This window comes from Limulus polyphemus, unplaced genomic scaffold, assembly GCF_000517525.1.
Source record: "Limulus polyphemus unplaced genomic scaffold, Limulus_polyphemus-2.1.2 Scaffold6692, whole genome shotgun sequence".
In the NCBI taxonomy this organism is placed as follows: domain Eukaryota; kingdom Metazoa; phylum Arthropoda; class Merostomata; order Xiphosura; family Limulidae; genus Limulus; species Limulus polyphemus.
In genome coordinates, this window is record NW_013672302.1 from 39075 (window position 1) to 45113 (window position 6039).

Sequence of the window (6039 nt, forward strand, 5' to 3'; positions counted from 1 at the left end):
GTAGAATTTATCAACTTCTTGACAGTATAATGGTTTCAACAAGAATTGTCTAATATTATAAAATGTTTATGTTAGGACTTTGTAGAAAGTTCAGGCTGATCCTATATGTCAATAAGAGGATATTTCCGAGAACACTGTGTGGTAGGATTAATCAACTTCTTGACAGTATAATGGTTTCAACAAGAATTGTCTAATATTATAAAATGTTTATGTTAGGACTTTGTAGAAAGTTCAGGCTGATCCAGTTAAATATAAACATTTAAAAAACAAACACAGATTAATAACTTGAAATCTGTTACTCAATCTGCTGTACTTATCTTACATCACTAACAAACACACATTAATAAGTTGAGGTCTGTTACTCAATCTGCTGTACTTATCTTCCATCACTAACAAACACACATTAATAATTGAGGTCTGTAACTTTATTTGCTGGGAGTGGTCAATTATTTTCATTTAGTTGTCTTGTGAATAACTTCACATGCTGTTCTTCTTTAGTATTATGTCTACAAAGTATTTTTTTCTCATTGCTTTCACAGTTCAGATAGCAGTTACACACAATTCAAAAACACTGTCCAAGGCATCAGTTTTTCACACCCACTCTTGATACAGCCTGTCCAACAGATCTTTTACTCTACACCAATGACATTTGCTTTTCACACATTTATTTGTTAGACGTAAATCATCTCTGTGATTAAAGAATGATAATGTCCACAATTTGCATGATACCAATTACTTAAAGAGAAGTTGTAGTAACAAATGAAAAACACCAAAATGTTATATGTAGCATCTCTTTCCATAGATTGAAGCAGACCATTATGGCTGCATTGCTTCAATAAAATGTACTTACAAGGTGTAAGTGAAATGCTTTGGTGAAATAAGTATGAAACACTAACAACTTTAACGTTGAAAAACAAAGCACCAGTTTAACTCCGTCTCTCCTCAAAGTTCATGTTTAATTAATCAACAGTTTTGTTAAAAAACACTGATAATATTACTCTGTCTTAAAACAGTTTTACAGTTGAAGGTCTGGATCTAGTTGAACTGTTAAAGTAACTCTTTTTGATGTTACATTTATATACTATTATCTTTAAACAACAATTTTATGTTAAAAATGCTACGACTGTTAACCCTGTTGGAATAGTAACTGTTAAGTAAAGATTTCTTTTGCTTAAGTCAGTTGCAGAGTGCTCTTGTATAACAAGCTTATTGTATGCAGTTATAAAAGTATTTCAAATAGCATCAGATATCTGTACATAAACATGAATTTTTTTACATAAATATATGATTACTGTTCTACACAATAATTTAAAGATGTGAATGTATTATTTCATTTATACAGATTATATGTAAAACAAAATGGTTTTCAATCAAATATACACTAGTACTAATGAAGACATTATCAATAAATTATGCAAATTAATATTATCAAAGGTTTGAGCCTTTGTTTGGTAATGTATCTCAAATATTTGAAAGTCAAAATCTACCCTTCGTTACAGATCTATTTGAGTGATCCTACACAACATGAAACTTGTTCTAATAAAAACTTAAGAAGTCTAAGGACGGTACACTGTTTTATGATATCATACATTTTTCAAGTTAAAAGTAATTACCCATGATTTATTAAGCATATTCATTACTTATAATCCTATCTGGTGCCAGTTTTCATTTTACAGACGTTAAAAAACAGCTTATGAGATAGAAAGCCAGAAATTTTAAATTCTATTAATTCTTGTTTCTCAGGGTAGAACATGTGATCCTAATAACTCATCGCATAAGATTTTTTAATTATAAACTAAAATATACAGCATGCACATTATAATAAAAAATTTACTGGTTTTGTCTTTAGAGGACACATTATTAATTTGTTTATATTTGACTCAAGACCTAATAATTACCAAGTTTTTGTAATATACATCTGTAATGAGAATAAACTATTTTTTAAAGGACTATAATATTTTGAATAGATACTTTTGGCAACATATGGTGTAAAATAAGTTTTCTTTATCTAACTTTAGTTTTTGTACTATGACACAATGAATATTATAATACAGTTCTATAAGTTCTAAGCCTCACTCTTTCTATCAACTTCCGTGCTTCAAGTAAGTCTCTCTTATCCTTAATCTCACTCGACGCCACCCATGTCTTAATCTGATCTCGTAGCCTCTGAAACAAGAAATAAAATACATTAGACTTCAGGATGCACAGGTGAAAAGCTAAGTATTATATATACAAAGGACTCAGTCATTAAGGTTACGGCTGGACACAGGGAGTCCAAATTTGGGTAAAAAAGTGGTAACATAACATAATCATTTCATGCACTTAGATATCTATCATAATAACACTGTCCTGAAAATGAGTTCATATTTTACTATCTAAATGTACATGCACTTCATTTCAACACATGTAAATATACTTTAGTAGATACTTTGTACAACAAAATATTAAAAGCTTATTTAAGTTTTTAAAAACGTCTAACGTTAGGTCATAGAATAACATTACAAGTTTATTTATTGATAGTATTAAGTACGGTAAAGTTTAGCCCTAACAACTAAACCAAAAAACATACACAAGTTACAGTGTTAATTTAGCTCTTTATCAAATACAGGCTGTACTAAATAAAGTCTTATTAATATAAAATGCTAAAAACCCTATAATCAGAGAGCTATCAAAAAGTGAACCTTACTTCTTCAGCAGCAAACAGTTTGCCCCTGAAGGTCCTCTTTTCAAAAGCCTTGGGTTACAGGTTTTTTTTATAGTTTTATATTAAGACTTCTTGAACTTGCGTATTTTTCTGACAACATAAAAGGCTTACTATTGTTAGACCCAAGACAAGTGGTAGATTTTGATGTCTGCGATTAAAATTCTTTGGTATTAGTCTGGAAATTCTGTCCTTAAAAAAAGTACTGTTGCAATTATGATACAGATTTGACAGCAAATGTTTTGCTGGTCTCTGCTAGTGCCCAAATAATACCTTGAAAACCTGGCATATTTAACCACCTCTTGACCAAATTGATCTACATAAAACCTTGTTCTACTGATCATGGATATCTAACAAGGAGCTATGATTGTTTTTATAATATGTATGATGTACATGGGCATCATTTACTGCACATGTTATGAGATTTTAGTGACATTCAAAATTTTATTAAACTACATTTTGTTTATGTTATATCAATTAGTATAACATAAAATCATAGCTAATAATATATTTTAATAGTATATAAGTTTTAAGCTCTTAATTTAATTTAAAAGGTAATATTTTAAAAAATCCTGATTTTCCCTAGGCATCCTCTCTTCTCTATTTTATTCAACATCCCTCCAGTTAGTATGAAATTTAACGTAAAATACTAACTATAAAATCATCATTGCTCAGACAACCATAATTTTTATAGCCTTCAATTTTGTTTGGTTACAGAGCTATCAAATAGAAAATCGTCCCCCTCTTGCCACACCCACCTGTCACATCCCCTCTTTCAGGATTTGTTAATAATTCTCTCTTACATTTAATTCTGTATTATCTACAACCAATAGAAAGCCAAGGTTTTCATCTATGAAATGATTTATTACATTATGTTGCTTTCTGAATGCAGAATTTTTATTTCTCTGTTAATACAAGCTTCATTCATTATTTTATGTCCTTTGGTGCATCATTTGAATAAATAAAAATTATTTAATGCATTACTACCACTAATATAATATAAGTAGGATTAAGCATCATTGATAGTCGACAGGAAAAAAAAAAAGACTCAGGTAAGTACTTTATTTATTATTTTTAATTTTTATTCTTTATTTATTATTATTAAAGTAACTAAAATTTAAAAATAGGGATCTCTTTAGATTAGTTAAGTTTAAATTACATAAAATAACTAATAATAATAATATAATAAAAAATGCTTCACAAGGCATGCACACAAGCAGCTTCTGGGTAATGTAATTCAATAGTGTTATGTGAGCTCCATGTTCCCTAAATGATTTACAACTTATAATAACACGACCAGTTTTTAGACATGTTTCAAAAGGCAATAAAACAATAAAATTTAAGTATAAATAAATGTATACTGTTACGAGTTTAAAGACACTTGGGATAAACAAATGTCATTACATGTTACAATATGAAATCATTCTAGAAAGAAAAAAGCATAATTGTTTTTTGGTGGTTACGAGGTCGGTCAAATTGACCAATGTTGTATAGCTTTAGGGTAAAGAAAATAACAGACAAAATATAAAGTTTTACTGAAAACAAGCATTTGAGATGTATTTAGGAGGTTTTAGAGATTATGCAAATGAAATTTGATATTTTTGAGATAAAGAAATATATTTTTAATCTTAACATGAAAATCACTTTGCACTCAAACTTGTAAAAAAAATACTATATATTCATGGACAAATCTGTTTTAGTTGATTAAAAATATTTCACTGAAAAAATATGATTTTTTGTATGTGAAAGGCTTATAATGTTACTGAAAATGTGCCAAATTTTGTGAAGATATACATACTACATGAAAAGATAATTGTATCAAACTATAAGGACTTTAAACGAGTACAAAGAGGTCACGTGGTCGGTCAAATCAACTGAGCCAATGTTGAGAGAGTTAAGTGGTAAAGATTTCGCTTTCAATCAAAAATACTTTGTTTTAAAAGCCAATGCATGACAATTTTGTACACTATAGTTAAGCTACTGTAAATATATTTTGAAAAATAACTTCAAATGAATTAAAGATGTGTTTATAAACACAAAATAATTAAAATAAATATGCTACTACCCCATCACAATAAGTTGTCAAACAGATAAAGCTCCAACTATCAACTTGTTCCTTGTATTACAGTGAAATAAAGCTCCAAATACAACTTGTTCCTTTTATTACTGTTAAATAAAGCTCCACATACCAACTTGTACCTTGTATCACTGTTAAATAAAGCTCCACATATCAATTCATTCCTTTGTGGAGCATTATATGTTTCACTGTAATACAAGAAACAAGTTGATATGTGGAGTTATTTCACTGTAATACAAGAAACAAGTTGATATGTGGAGCTTTATCTGTTTCACTGTAATACAAGGAACAAATTGATATGTGGAGTTTTATTTCACTGTAATACAAGGAATGAATTGATCTGTGGAGCTTTATTTCACTGTAATACAAGAAACAAGTTGATATGTGGAGCTTTTTCTGTTTCACTGTAATACAAGGAATGAATTGATATGTGGAGCTTTATTTCACTGTAATATTTCCACATAAACTTGTTTCTTGTATTACAGTGAAACAGATAATGCTCCACATATCAACTTGTTTCTTGTATTACAGTGAAACAGATAAAGCTCCACATATCAATTTGTTCCTTGTATTACAGTGAAACAGATAAAGCTCCACATATCAACTTGTTCCTTGTATTACAGTGAAATAACTCCACATATCAACTTGTTTCTTGTATTACAGTGAAACAGATAAAGCTCCACATAAACTTGTTTCTTGTATTAGAGTGAAACAGATAAAGCTCCACATTTCAACTTATTCCTTGTATTACAGTGAAACAGATAAAGCTCCACATATCAACTTGTTTCTTGTATTACAGTGAAATAACTCCACATACTAACTTGTTCCTTGTATTACAGTGAAATAACTCCACATATCAACTTGTTCTTGTATTACAGTGAAACAGATAAAACTCCACATATCAACTTGTTTCTTGTATTACAGTGAAACAGATAAAACTCCACATATCAACTTGTTTCTTGTATTACAGTGAAATAACTCCACATATCAACTTGTTTCTTGTATTACAGTGAAATAACTACATATCAACTTGTTTCTTGTATTACAGTGAAATAACTACATATCAACTTGTTTCTTGTATTACAGTGAAATAACTCTACATATCAACTTATTTCTTGTATTACCGTTAAATAAAGCTTACCTGAAGTTTCTTAATTTCCTTTTTGAGATCTGCTTCATATTTTTCTTTCTGGTTATTGTTGCCTGCACTTTGAACCTACGAGGAACAAATTGAGGTTTTCTTCAAAAACTTCATTACGCC

General features: G+C 29.3%; 1 pseudogene; it reads right to left on the reverse strand.

The window, feature by feature from the left end:
- Positions 1-6039, reverse strand: part of LOC106473975 — a 48723-nt pseudogene that overhangs the window by 38164 nt on the left and 4520 nt on the right.